This window comes from Propithecus coquereli, unplaced genomic scaffold (genome assembly GCF_000956105.1).
Source record: "Propithecus coquereli isolate 6110/MARCELLA unplaced genomic scaffold, Pcoq_1.0 Scaffold1, whole genome shotgun sequence".
Taxonomy (NCBI): domain Eukaryota; kingdom Metazoa; phylum Chordata; class Mammalia; order Primates; family Indriidae; genus Propithecus; species Propithecus coquereli.
In genome coordinates this window covers 12,380,652-12,395,702 of record NW_012133857.1, presented here as the reverse complement: position 1 = coordinate 12,395,702, position 15,051 = coordinate 12,380,652, and the positions used below count along the sequence as shown (strand labels likewise).

The 15,051-nt window shown below is 50.0% G+C and overlaps 1 protein-coding gene across 2 annotated transcripts in view; it reads right to left on the bottom strand.

The window, feature by feature from the left end:
- The window catches only part of DAG1 (dystroglycan 1 (dystrophin-associated glycoprotein 1)), a 71,340-nt gene extending 62,498 nt beyond the window's left edge, over positions 1-8,842 (bottom strand). The window contains exon 1 of one of the 2 annotated variants that reach the window (XM_012637972.1): positions 8,539-8,842. The gene's annotated coding sequence lies outside the window, so the exon portion shown is untranslated. Of the gene's footprint in view, positions 1-7,357; positions 7,405-8,538 lie in introns of those variants that run through there. The other variant, XM_012637966.1, reaches the window with a different exon arrangement.
- Positions 8,843-15,051: the final 6,209 nt, after the last annotated feature.

Below are 15,051 nucleotides of genomic sequence, written 5' to 3'. Positions count from 1 at the left end.
CTAGCCGGGCATGGTGGTGCATGCCTGTAGTCCCAGCTACTTGGGAGGCTGAGGCAGGAGGATTGCTTGAGCCCAGGAGTTTGAGGTTCCTGTGAGCTAAGATGACGCCACGGCACTCTAGCCCAGGCAACACAGTGAGACTCTGTCTCAAAAATAAAAACAAAAAATGGCTAGAGAATCAACCCAGCGCCAGAGAACGACCAAGCTAATTAAGAGAGGTGTTTATGACAACCAAGGCAGAACTGGTTCACTTCTGCCATAGCCAGCCTTGGGAATCTTCTTAAGCAATCCCCTATCAACCCCTGAGCATTTCCCTAGGGGGAAATGCTTCTAACACAGCAAAGAGGCAAAACAGAGTTAACCAGAATATTTGCAAAATCAAAGGAATTTGATTCCAATACCACTACTCTGTTTTGATACATATATGGTCATCCCTCAGTACCCCTGGGTGACTGGTTTCAGGACACCCCTCAGATACCCAAATCCACAGATGCTCAAGTTCCTTACATAAAATGATGTAGTATTTGCATATAACCTACACATATCTTCCTGTATACTTTAATTATCACTAGATTACTTATAATACCTAATACAATGTAAATGCTACGTAAGTAGTTGTTATACCGTGTTGTTTAGGGAATAATGACAAGAAAAAAGTCTGTACATGTTCGGAACAGATGAAACCATCTTTTTTTTCCCCTGAATAATTTCAATCCACAGTTTGTTGAGTCCATGGATATGTAACCCACACACAGCCTACTATATACCAATTAGGAGAAAGAACTCTGTAAGAGGTACTTCTTGTTTATAAATTCTTATACTCCATGTACATAAACAACATCCATAGAAATGAACAGCAAATGCCAAAACAGGGAACCAAGCTAGGCACTGACCACCATTTTCCTGAATGTGACACCTCCTTCCAAGTGATTCACTTGTTCTTGAGCTGCTCCCAACTGGCACATTCCCCTATACTTAGGGTGACTGCCTCAGGAAGAATGACTCTGTGGTCACACATGCCTCCAAGGACAGGGAACACTGATACTGGGTCTCTACATGGCTATAAAAATTGCAAATCCAGGCCGGGCACGGTGGCTCACGCCTGTAATCCTAGCTCTCGGGGAGGCCGAGGCGGGCGGATTGTTTGAGCTCAGGAGTTCGAAACCAGCCTGAGCAAGAGCGAGACCCCGTCTCTACTAAAAATAGAAAGAAATTAATTGGACAACTAAAAATATATAGAAAAAAAAATTAGCCGGGTATGGTGGCGCATGCCTGTAGTCCCAGCTACTCGGGAGGCTGAGGCAGGAGGATCGCTTGAGCCCAGGAGTTTGAGGTTGCTGTGAGCTAGGATGACGCCACGGCACTCTAGCCTGGGCAACACAGTGAGACTGTCTCAAAAAAAAAAAAAAAAATTGCAAATCCATGCTAGTCACAGGAAAAAAGGACTAGGGAAAACATACACAGTGCTTAAAAATAAAAATCAATACCAATCTGACTTACTAGATGTTGATAAATGTGCTCCTGCAAACTATAAATCACATTTCACCTTTTATTTTGTCAAAAGATGTATATTTAATAGTATGATTAAAAAAGACTAACACCAATTTTATGTGGAGATGTTATTAATTGCAACATTATCTATCATAACCAAAGTAAAAAACAAATTGTCTAAGAATTGGGGACAGGTTAACCATTAGAAATCTTGTATTTACAGAACAATGTTCATCTTACAATGTCAGGAGGGGAAAAGCAGAATAAAAATTTTTTTTTAAGAGACAGTGTCTTGCTGTGTTGCCCAGCCTATAATGCAGTGGTGTGATCATAGCTCACTACGGCCTCAAACTCCTGGCTCAAGCGATCCTCCCACCTCAGCCTCCTGAGTAGCTGAGACTACAGTCACATGCCAGCATGCCTGGCTAATTTTTGTATTTTTTTAGAGATGGGGTCTCGCTATATTGCCCAGGCTGGTCTTAAACACCTTGGCCTCCCAATGTCCTGGGATTACAGGTGTGAGCCACTGCACCCAGCTATCCCTCATCTTTCTTTTGCAGAAGCCTCTCTTTTCAAGTACCTTACCTCACCTTCTAGTGCTACAGGCTGCTTTTAAAGCCTTAGCTTCCTGGAGAGCAGAAGCCCCGTAGGAAAAGAAGGAAACAATACTGCCCACAACCGAAATAGAATATACCACACTGACCAACTCCAGAGGAAGTGGAGAATGCCACTCAGTCTCCTGCCCACACTACCAATTAGTCACCCTTCTTTGTCAAAGGTCACAGTAAGAAAATAAAATGTTTTCAGCACAGTCAGTCCACAACCGAAAATTATGGAGGCTGGGCACAGTGGCTCACGCCTGTAATCCCAGCATTCTGGGAGGTCGAGGCGGGAGGATTGCTTGAGGTTGGGTGTTCAAGATCGAAAATTATGAACAGTTTCAAAGACATGAAATTAATTTCAATGTTTGTATTTTAGACAGGGGCATTTTTAAAAACAATTAGATCAAGAAGGTGTAAAGCAAAACCTCAGCACTATTAAATGTACCTCATGATGTGCAAGATAAAGACACTGAATCATAACAGTGAGTTTTTTTACTATTTGGCTGATTGTTCCCACTAGAATCCTGCTTTCAAAATATAAATATAAATTTAGTCAACATACTGCTAGAGTTTTGTTCAGATTTACTTCACTCCAACACAGAACAGCTTCACCAACTTCGACACCCTCAGTTTATGATCTTGTACTACTGCATCTTATCTATTTTTCTACTCAGGACCCACAGTAAGACTAAGAAAATGCTTAGCTATCAAACCTAAGAAACAGGAAAATAGGAAACCCTATTCATTAAGGCTAAATTAAGCCCTCTGGCTGGTGTAATTCTGTAAACTACTCGAAAGCCCTATTTATAGAAAGTGTTCTCTGAGCAGTATTACTGGCTAATGATCAGAGTGAAGAGGGACAGTCAAAAGGCAAAAGCAGGTTATGTGACTCTTAGGAAGACTGCTTTAATGCCCAAAGGCATAGACACACAAAGACCTACTGTGAAATGACCAGATTAATCACCAGTTTATTCAAAACTGCCATCACCTTACTCCAGGCCTAGAATGTCACCATGGGAAGAGCAGAGGAAGGGGGCTTAAGAAGCAACAGTGTGATAACATTGGCAAAGGCGCAGAAACGCTCTTCAAGTGGAAGGGGGGAAAATTTACTCCAGAAAGAGAAGGAGAAATCCTTGACCAACACACCGCACTGAAGAATGCACTACTTGAACTGAGTTCCCTTGAGGTTCAATACACTCTCCCTTTTCATGTTCATACCAGCATTTCTTACTCTCTGAAATTCAGTAAGTCTCCAACCCCCAAGCAGTCATGCTCTACAATGGCTAAAGTCTAAATGGCACACTTTGCCTGGAACCTGATGTTGAATCAAACTTCTCATCACTGACTTCCTATATGGGCTAAAAAAAAAATACACCAGGCCGGGCGCGGTGGCTCACGCCTGTAATCCTAGCACTCTGGGAGGCCGAGGCAGGCGGATCATTCTGAGCTCAGGAGTTCGAGACCAGCCTGAGCAAGAGCGAGACCCCGTCTCTACCAAAAAATGTAAAGAAATTAATTGGACAGCTAAAAATATATGTAGAAAAATTAGCCGGGCATGGTGGCGCGTGCCTGTGGTCCCAGCTACTCGGGAGGCTGAGACAGTAGGATTGCTTGAGCCCAGGAGTTTGAGGTTGCCGTGAGCTAGGCTGATGCCACGGCACTCGCCCCAGGCAAGAGAGTGAGACTCTGTCTCAAAAAAAAAAATACACCAGGCATCAACTCTTATTTTTGCCCATCCATAAAATAGGTCTGTCCCCACTAGTCATTCCGTTAAGCTAGCTGTACACCACTTATCAAGGTTATGACCAAAATAAGCCCAACTCAAAAACGCAAGCACAGGTAAGGAGCTCTAACTTCACACCACCATAGGCCACCCTAAGTTTGACCTGCACAGTTCAAGCCTGCAAGCCAGTGGCAATTCTTTTGAAGAATCCAGCCTAAAGCCACATCACCCCTACCATGATTCTGAGTCTCCCAAACTAGAGCCATTCTGAAACACACTAGTACCTTACCCCACCCCACCAAGTGGGTCAACAAATCCTGCTTTCTCCTTTATAAGTGCACCCCTTAAGAAGGTGTGCCATTAACCTTTGCCATCCTGCTCTACCTCCTTTGCCTATATCCCTGCAACAGACTCAAAGACCTACTGTGAAATGACCAGATTAATCACCAGTTTATTCAAAACTGCCACCACTTTACTGCAGGCCTAGACCTGGCTTCTCATCCTTTCCTGCCAGGGGCACCACTCTACCCCACTAAGAACTTCCAGAACTTCTCCACTGGCCCAGCTCAGCCTTCAGGTCAACCTTTTGCCCCACCTTTCCCCAGGCCACACTTCCTCTGGCTCCAGCCTGTCCACTCCTTGGTCCTTACCCTCCTCCACCCTTTCCTGATCACCCAAGGAGCCTGTCACAAAGACTCAAGCCTTCCTCCCTTCCTGCAACCTGGGGGTGAGAAAAGGGTATTTCTCTCTTATTACAAGTTTTTCAAGCTCTCACCAGGGCTTGGCTGATGCAACCTTATATCCTCCTCTTCTTACAGTCCTCCTGCCTCTTCCACTCAACAATAGGCCCCTGATGGTACCCTGGTACCAGTCCCTAACATCTGCAGAACTGACTTGTCTTTTTTTTTTTTGGGAGGGGAGACAGGGTCTCACTCTGTTACTTAGGCTAGAGTGCAGTGGCATCATCATAGCTCTCTGCAACCTCAAACTTGTGGGCTTAGCCTCCCAAGTAGCTGGGACTACAGGCACACACCACCATGCACAGCTAATTTCTTTATTTTTTGTAGAGACAGGGTCTCTGTACGTTGCTTAGGCTGGTCCTGAACTCAAAGTCTCAAGCAATCCTCCCTTCTTGGCCTCCCAAAGTGCTTGGATTACAGGTGTGAGCCACCACGCTCAGGCCTGACTTGTCTTGAACCTTCTTTCTCTCTGCTCCACTGCTGACCACTGTCCTTGTTCAGGTCTACTGTTTTCCCGCTGGACCACAGCAGGGACCAATTAGCCTCCAGTCCAGTCCGGCGTCCACACTCACACTGAGGGTTCACTTCTGAAAACCAAGAATTGATCCTATTACAGCTGTGCTCCAAGACCTTCAAGGTTCCCTATTCCTACATAACTCCAAACTCCTCCATGTGGCATCCTGGCCCCAACCCAACCTTCCAGAACACTCAAAAGAAAAGTGCCTAGTCTTCTTGCCTCTGCTAACCTCTTTTCCTACCACAGAGTTGTGATCCTTCTGCCATCGTTCCTTTTCCTACCACAGAGTTGTGATCTTTCTGCCATCGTTCCTTCACCAGTCAAACCACTAGCCTTCTTAAATGTCTAGCTTGCGGTCCTCCCCTAAAGTCTGCCCTTCCTCTCCAACCTAAGACTCAAGTTCCTTGCCTTACTTCAGCATGGACCCCAGAACAACTAGCACAGGCGTTAGGAAGGCTCTCACAAGACTTGGTGTCTGAGACTAGTACCTCACAGTACGTTCCCAGAGCTCCATGTGGGGTCCTTGATCAACTCTTTTATATGATCCTGCCTTATACCCACCACCAGACACGTAGGCTTGACCTGTACCAGAGAAGCACCTGAGACCATCATCAACAGCCTGATGCACAAATATAGGTGGGGATAGATAGCCAAATGTTCAACCTGGGTTCAAATTCTGACTCTGCCACACAATGACAGCTATGGTACCTTGGGCGCATTCCTTCTGTGACTCAGTTTCCTCAGCCAGTACAGAGGTCTCATAAGCATTCGCAATGGTGTTTGGAGAGCAGAAACAAAATGCCCTTGACAGCAGCTGATGTAGGTACATCATGTCACTGACCTAGGGAACAGGAAAGGCTAGAATTATGAGGTAAAGGTTTGAACACACACTCATCTGCCTCAACAAGGATGAACACACATCTACTCTCAGGGGTTAAGATACCCGCTATGGCCCAGAGGAAACACAATGACCCAGGTTCAAGTAAGAAATAAGGTTTTTAACAATGGAGTGCCAGGCCTCTCCTTTCCTATACATCAACTCCAGTCTAAGTGGCCCACAGGGTCTCTCCAAACCCCACCATTCTCAATGCTTAACAGACATCAGCAAATTTGTGCACCACCACACCCAGCAGTCAAAATAGGTGGTTTAAATCCTTGGTCATGCTTGGTCTTCCAGCCTATGCATTCCTGAATGCAGGTTCCTTCCCCATCAAGGCTTGACATCCCCTCTGAACTATCTTTTCAGCCTCTCATTTCACATGGCTCCTCATCTCTCCTCTGTCCACTGATTTAACTGCCAGAGGTCCTGACCCCCACGCCTCCCTGCCACTCCCTAAATGGCCACCAGTAATATCTTTCTAAATACAGGTCTAATTCATGCCACTCCACTGATTAAAAGCCTTCCCAGGCTCCTGCGCCCTGAGTATAAAACTGGAACTCCTGAGCACAAGGAAGGTCCAGAGCTCCCACTTGCCAAGCTGGAAGACTCCCAGGAACTATTTTAGGGGCTCGTGTACATGTGGTTCCCTGTGTCCAGGCCTTAATGTTCCCCCCGCAATTCCTGCTGATCCTGAAAGCCACAGCTCAGGAACTCCCTCTCTCCTCAGGCTACCATGTGAGCACACGCAGTGGACAGACAATATTCATCATGGGTTCCCTGATTCCCAATGCCCCCCACACTGAGCTCCTTAAGGGCAGAGGCAGACACTTTTACAAGAGTCCCCAGGATCTACCACAGAATTTAGCAAGTAGTAAAGTCAAATATTTGTTAAATGAATGAACGTATTTTGCCAAATCAATTTTTAAGAACAGTGAGGACCTGCCCTCTGCCCCTTTGAACAGCGGCACATATCAACACAAGCTTTCAACCAGGTGGGGTTTTTTTTTTGCTTGTTTGTTTTTAAGACAGGGTCTAGCTCTGTCACCCAGGCTACAGTACAGGCTAGAGGCATCATCATAGCAAAATGCAACTACCTCAAACTCTGGGGCTCAAGTGCTTCAGCCTCTCAAGTAGCTGGGACTACCTGAAAGCCTGCACCGCCACACCCAGATAAATTTTGTATTTTTTTGTAGAGACAAGGTCTTACTATGTTGCTCAGGGTGGTCTCAAACTCCTGGCCTCAAATGATCCTCCTGCCTCAGCCTTCCAAAGTGCTAGGATTACAGGCGTGAGCCACCGTGCCCGGCGAGGTATTTTGTTGTCTCTATAGTGCTGCTTACTTTTACACAGTATCCCACAGACCTAGAACAGACTCACATTATGCATTTAACTCCCTACTAAAACCTGATTTCTCCAAAAAACAGCTCCTCAGCCACTTTTAGGCATGCAAGCCATGAGCTCTTCTTCCTCCACCTGAAGGCAAAAAAAAAAATTCAATTCAACTTCTCCATGTTCAACTATGGATTTTTATGCCTCCAAGATGTGTAAAGGTCGAATTCTTTTTTAGAACAAGAACATTACAAAATTATCAAATCTCTGAACACTAAGAATAAAACAACCTGACAAAATTACAATACCCCATATACACCAGACTTTCCAAAACACCTGGAAGCACATCCAACTCTTTATCTGGACTGATGTCCTTATAAATACCACCCACCCTTCAGAGTCTGGCTTCTATGCCAGGAGTTACTTCCACTGGCTTATTTAGGGAAACGACAGACTAGACTCTTAAGTTAGAACTCTAGGCAATAAAGGTGCTGTCTCAGGCTCTTGTCCCGACCAGGCAAAACTTCTTTGTCATCACCATTAAAACTAATTCTGAAGTAACTCAATTCACAAATCTAAGAGTTTCTCAAATTGTAGAGATTAAAAGATGCATTTTAAACTACTAGTTGAATTTGTAAGAAATTAACTTGGAGTTTATGGCAAAAGGATTCTGAGCCGATATAGCAATTTCTACAGGGGTATTTTCCAAATACACGCGCAGGTGAACCTGGTCTTCCAAATACCAAGTGAAAAGGTGAAAAGATAGTAACTAGATTTCCAAAGAAGTTCAAGTGGGGGTGGGGGGACAGACCCTCGAGGGTCTGAGCAGCTCAGACCGAGCGGTGGTGGTGCCCTTGCCTGCCTCTGGCGAGCGCTCGTCGTCCCAACTGGGCTGCGACCCCCCAACCACCACTGGAAGCCCGGGAGGCGGCCCGCAGGCCGCATACGCCCGCGGCCGACGGCAGGCCCCGCGTTCCCAGGAGCGCGGGCAAGGCTAAGGCCTGGCTGATCGCCGCGGCGCGCGGCCCGGGCCTTGCAGCCAAACGCTCCGAGCCTTCTCCCGCAGGGCAGAGAGCAGAGGGGCGGCTATGCCCGGGCAGCACCGCCTCCTCACCCGCAAGGACGTCCGCGGCCGTGTCCCCGCCCCGGGCCGAACAGCGAGCAGCAGCAGGTGTTCCGCGGAAGGCTCAGGCGGCGGCAGGGTTGGGGGGCCCGAGAGGCCAGGCACGGCTGCGGGGAGCGGGCGGCGCACTCACCCAGAGCCGGCGGGCGGGTGTTCGCTCCTCCCGACCCCAGGACGCCACCTTCGCCGCTCCCCCGGGACTCGGCGCGCAGCTGCCGCCGTTGCCGCCGCCGTTGCCACTGCCGAGCCCAAGGAGCGCGAGCGCTGCGCCGCAGCCTCCGCGCGAGCACGTACCGGGAGGTGAGAGGGCACCGAGCGCGAGGGCGGGGCGCGCGGCCGGAGCCTAGCAACCGCCTGACACGCGAGTGCCACAGCCAATCCGACGGCTACCTCTGCGCGGCGCCGACTAGTCGTCCGCGCACTGCCCGCTTCTGCCTGCGTCTGCCGCCCCGCAGCGCGCCGCACCCGCGCGCAGGCCCCGCCCCCGCCCTCTCCTCTCTGCTCATTGGCCCGCCACGCCCCCGCCCGAAATGCCACGCCTCGTTATGGAAACCATGCCCCCACCACAGTCCGCCAGGTCGGTCTCCGGACACACCCCGGCTGGTCAGTGTCACCCGGAGCCCTCAGGACCAGGACTTGGGGGAGGGGCGCCCCGCCCAACTTCAGGCCTTTGGGCCTCTAAGACTAACCCGGCTAGTCAGGCCGGCGAACTGGTCTAACCACAACTGGCCACCGGTCAATTGCATTCAGCCCTCCCAATTTCCCTCGAACGCAAATCAAGGGATATTTCTAAGCCATGAGAACAATAAGGAAGCGTCCTCTCAATTGCAAAGGATGGAGGCCTTGCTGTCTGGCTCTTGCGGATGGGGAAACTGAGGCCAGGGCCAGGAGAGGCGGGAAGCTAGCCCATCTCCTAGGGCCTCTCTCACAACAGTCTGGGAAGTCTGGGAAGCGCCTCAGGCCTAACCTTCCCCTCCCCCTGCCTGGAAGGCTGGAATCCTATGCCTCCTCTGGCGCCCAAAATAGCTCTGACCGGCAGGCGCTGGTCACTCCTTGTAGCTCGCATTCTTTTGGAGGGGGGAGTAAAAGACGGGGGCGGTGGGGGGGGATAGGGGGTGGGAGGTGTTACTGCTGGGGACAGTCCTTTCTTCAAGGGGAGAGTCTTATAGCTTTCCCCAGGGCTTACCTACGGGGGCCCCCCACTCCCAAAGGCCCCTGACCTGAGAGTTACTGAACCTGACAGTTACTGGATAGGTCCGGGAGTGGGACCTGTGGTGGGCTCCCTTCACACCCCACACACCCCACAGGATGGGTCTGTTCCATCCCTGGCCTGTGGCCAGGCTGGAATTCTAGCCTGCACTCTTGTCAGCAAGCACATTCTGGACACAGAACTGACACCTGCCAGGGGTTCCTCCCTGGATGGATCCCAGACAGCTCTGGGGCTCTCCTGCTTTCTCTCTCTCCTCAGGAGTATCTGGGAGAAACAAATTTCAGAGAGAGCAGAAAGGAATGCCTCTGCTTGCAGTTCTCTATACTTAAGTGGTTAGGCTCCAAACCTCATTCAAAGAGACCAGAAAGAAAGGAACTGAAGACCAGGGAAAAGGCTTCAAATCATCCTTTAGATGTTAAAACTAAAAAGTTAATGGCCTCTCAAATCCAGCTCTAAAATTCTGCTGCTTTCATAAAGCTAAGAATGCAGAAAGTCATTAGGGTTTCTTTTTTTTTTTTTTTTTTTTTGACAGAGTCTCACTCTTTTGCCCAGGCTAGAGTGCCGTGGCGTCAGCCTAGCTCACAGCAACCTCAAACTCCTGGGCTCAAGCAATCCTTCTGCCTCAGCCTCCCGAGTAGCTGGGACTACAGGCAGGCGCCACCATGCTCGGCTAGTTTTTTCTATATATTTTTAGTTGTCCGATTAATTTCTTTCTATTTTTAGTAGAGACGGGGTCTCGCTCTTGCTCAGGCTGGTTTCGAACTCCTGAGCTCAAACATTCCGCCCGCCTCAGCCTCCCAGAGTGCTAGGATTACAGGCATGAGCCACCGCGCCCGGCCCATTTGGGTTTCTAAACAAAGTATATTCTCTCATTCGCCCCTTCAGTTCAGAGAGTCTGCCACCACCAGCCACTGCTTTCCAGCCATAGGTTCTGCTGGGTCTTTTAGTGTCTGTCTATATAGTTATATATCTATCTGTTTTTTCCAAAATGAAAGACAGCAGTGGGTACAGAGGCATCTCCCAGGTACTACCATCTGCAAAGAAGTAGCACCACTCTTCAGACTTCACTGACCATCCACAGATGCCAGAGTAGCTTTTTTTTGGCATTGATCTTGCTAGATGAGATACCAGGCTTCATTCTGGCCTATAGGGTTCCAGCACCCAATGCCCAGCCACCCCCAGATCTCCAGTAGAGGGAGGGACTCTACCTTAACTAGTTGGTGCCCAGGGTTGGGATAGGCTCTTCCCCATCCTGGGAAGTGAGAGAAGGAACCTGAGTTTGCCTAAATCTCTTACAGCCAAATCCTTCCCAGTACCTGCCTCCCCAGGTATGTGGTTAAGTTGGAGGTGCTGGGGCCACAGGCCGGCCCTGATACTTTTTTCCTTCCCCTCCCCCAGCCCAGCCTTGGCAGATTCCACCTGTGTTCCTTCCCCCAGGCCAGAACAGCTCTCTAAGTTCTGGGCCTCATTGCTGGCTTTCTTTGTTTTTGTCTGGAGTCAGGGTTCTCCAAAACCCCTGTTCCATCAGGCCCTGGAAGTCAGGAGACCTGGCTGGCCAGAACTGAACCAGCCTCCTGGAGCCAAACCAGCCCTCACCACAGCCCAATCTGCCCCCACTCCAATGAAGTCCACACCAAAGTTGAAAGAGAAGTAAACAGCTGTCTTCCTAGTTCCCTAGGTTGGCTGGGAGCTGTAAGGTTAAGACCTTGTTACTCCTTTTAGTTCTGAGAGCCAAATCCTTTTCCCTCCTTACACAGCCCACACTGGAGCTCAGCATAAGGTCCCCAGTAACTAACCCTCAGAACCCCAGCAGGGTCTAGGCCACCCCAGGCCAGGTTTGGTGCTCACAGCCAGTTGGAGGGCAGGGCCTAGAGCGAGGCTAGGGCACACCCAGGAGCAGGTGCCCAAAGGGCCCACGTGGTATGGACAGGACTGATCAAGAGGCTGAAAATGAGGCTCTTCAGGCCTGTCAGCCCTCAGCTCTACTGGGCCTTCATCCCCCACTATTTCCTCCATTTAGAGCCATAGCCTGCAACTCCAGGAAGATTATCTGATTAAGGTCTGTGTCCTCCATTGAGGTATGAGCCCTTGATGCTAGCATCGCAGCCATCGCAGCCAGTAACACATAGAGGTTCAATTTCTGTTTGGGAATGTAGGAAGCAAGTTACTGCCTGTCCTACCTCCTTGTTGGCAGTTATCCCCAAGAGTTCAAGCCCTGTGCTATGGCCAAGGCAAATGTCCTATTGTTTGCTTGGAGTTGATATGATTTAAGCTAAGACCTTGGTTCTAGCTCAGACCAAATCCAGCAGACATCTTCATGGATCAAACCTCCTCTGGACCTAGGATTCCAAGGCATTTTACTCCGGCCTGTTCCCAGGGAACTAATGGCAAAGGGCCAGTGCCCATCCTCAGTTTCTTCCCATGGGAGAGAGCTTCCTGCTACAGATTCTTCCTCCAGGCCTGATGGAGAGAGGAGGGGCCAGTGCTGGTCAAGGGTGGAGGCTCCTGACCCAAATGCCAGGCCTGCAGGCCTGCCTGAAGCATGGGGCTGGGAAGCAGGGCCAGCCAAGTCATGGCAAGGGAGGGGTCCCTTTTGTCTGGAATTAACATAGGCAGATTGTCTGGCAGCTCTGGTAGAAAGAAAGGGCTGATAAGTTCATCCAGCAGAAACTGCCGGTAGGCATGTTTGCAGGTCACCACCAGCCTTCCCAGAAGCCAGTTCCTTCCCTTGCAGAGCCCTCCACTCCAGCACTTCCACCAGACCCCTTCAAACATAGCTGGCACAGGGCCTTCCTCCAGTCAGCTGGGCCACAGCTTCCATACCTGGCCCTCTATGAACATAGAGTCCTGTGGGACAGGAGCCCTATAGCAAGGGTGAATGTTGATTGAATGAATAAAAAGCACCTCTCCCTAGGTGGACACACATGTCCAATGCCTCCTCCTTCGGCTACATTCCACTCCCTGCTGGCTCTGGGATAAGACAGTCCTTCAAGGCTGACTTTGTGTGGCTATTCCCAAAGCACTGGGCCTGTGGCCTTGAGCACTGGACTAAACACCAGATTAGGTTTAGTCTAGCCAGGCAGCCAGTAGAAGCAAACAAAGCTGAAGGGCCTATTTGTTAATTCTCTTCAGTCACCAACCAGCTAGCGCCTAAACCCAGAGTCTTGGGGGAAGCCACCCAAACTCATCCAGTTCAGCCAGATTGAGAGTGCCTTCTTTATTCTCAGTCACATGTCCAAATCTAAGTCAGCACTCAGCCACAGGCTTCTCCTCCAGGGCAGAAGCATCTCTCTCTCTCAGAGCTGGCCTGAGATCTGGACCTGTCCTCATCAGTGTGGGCCCTTCAGCCTGGGCCACTGGCCACTTAGGGACATTGATGGGCTACCCAACAAACACCGATTCTGCCCCTGTTATCATGGCTGATGAGTATGCCCTTGGAAAGTATTGGACCCAAGTGAACAGGTAACCTTTCTCTAGGTTGAGTGCTAACTGAGACAGGCAGGGCCTCTGGGAGCCCCACCTCTAGTCTGGGGAATTGCCAACATTTCTGGGATAAATGACAGCCATCTTGAAGTGGACTAATAAAAGGATAAAAGGTAAATGACAGCTCATCAGCAAAGCCTCCCAGTGTGTGCATGTAAGGAATAAGCCCCTGCTGGGACCCAGAGCTGAGTTTATTATGTAATCTCGTGTAAGCTGCTAGCCTCTCCGAGCCCTTGGTCACTCCATTATCAAGTGACATCATGTGTGGGCTGCAGCCCTGCCTGGTCACTGAACGTGACAAAAGACCAAATAATGTGACTGAGTCAGGGCCAGGATGAAACATCCATCCATATGTTGTTCAATCCACAGATATTTACTGAGTGTATTGTATGCTGGGAACACAACAAGGAATAAAAGGGACAAACCCTGCCCTTGTGGAATCCAAATTCTAGAGTAATAAGATAGTAAATAAAATCAGTAAATACAGATGTAATAATCAGGTACTTACAAAGGGGTTAGGAGGTTGGGAAGGGGCCAGAGAGGCCAGACTGTGTGATGCAGATCATCAGGGAAGTCCTCTCTTTGAAGGCAGAGCCTGTAGGAGGTGAGGAAGAAGCCCTGGGGTTTTCTAGGGAAGGAGTGAAACAGCCTAGGGGATGGCCACAGTGAAGGCCTAGGAGGAAGTGGGCCAGGCAGGTCTGAGGGACCTAGGAGATCCCCAAGGCCTGAGCAGTGAATAGAGCAGTGAAAAAGGAGAGAGCAACTGATGGAAGGGCAGGGTCCAGAGCTAGGTTGATCCAAGCCGAGGTTTGCTGAAAGTATAGGATCCCAGGAGCAAGGGGCATAGAAGCTGAAAGGTGGAAGGAGGAGGAAGAGGAGGAGGAGTGGGAGTGGAAGGTGCCCTCAGCACTCCAGGAAGGAATGCAGTGGGGTGAGGGGTGAGGGGGCAGCTGGGCTACAGCCCCTCCTTCCCCTGGTAGTCGGGGAAAGAGAGGTGAGAGAACAGAGGAGGGGTGGGAGAGGAGATAGCAGGCAGAGTGGGGGCAGAGATGGGGGTCATGCAGGGGAGGGGCACCAAGGGCTGGGGAAGGGGCAGTCAAGTCAGAACAAGCATTCTGAGAGAAAAAAATTTCTCACTTTCCCTGCCTCCACCTTCCCAGGAATGCAGAGAGGCCTCTCCCTCTTCCTTCCAGCCCCAGGGGAGGAAGGTCAGGGGGAAAGGACATGGTAGAGGAATGGCTTCCCAGGGCTTCAGCAACTCCTAGTATGCTCTGTAAGTAAGGGTTTCAGGGGAGACCCTGCATGGCCCACCAGAGAGGGCCCAGAGCCAACTGCCTGGGGAAAAGAAGCCCATGGACTGGGCCAACAGCAGAGATGGGGAGAGAGTGAAAGGGAGAGTATGTTTGTGGGATGGGGAGTAGTGTGAGGGAGGGTCCTGTCCCAAGATGGGTTCCAGAGCAATCCCCCAAGTGACTCCCCCAGGGCTGCTGCCAGATCCAGGCATGCAAGAGACCCTCAGGTCAGGTGTAGTGTCACCTGGCAGGCATGAGGCCTCAGCTGCTATTTCATCCATCTTCCTCCTGCTCACTGCTCTGGGCTGGTGACCTTCAAAAGTCCCTCCCACAGCTGTCACTTTACCAAACTGGAGAGCAGTCCTGGCTGGGGTCAGCAGTGAATGGGTGTGACCCCCAGAAAAGGGTCTATGTTCATCAGATGAATTCACTGGTCTGGACCTGGGAAGGGGCCCTAGGGACTAGGAAGGCCTGGAGTGGGAAGTACCGGGAGCTGGGCTCAGAAGAGGCCTTTAAGTTAAGAGAGATAGGGCCAGGCATGGTAGCTCACACCTGTAACCTAGAACTTTGGGTGGGAGGATCCCTTGAGCTCAGGAGCTAGAGACCAGCCTGAACAACATAGCAAAACCCTGTCTGTACAAAAAAAAATTTTTTTTTTTTG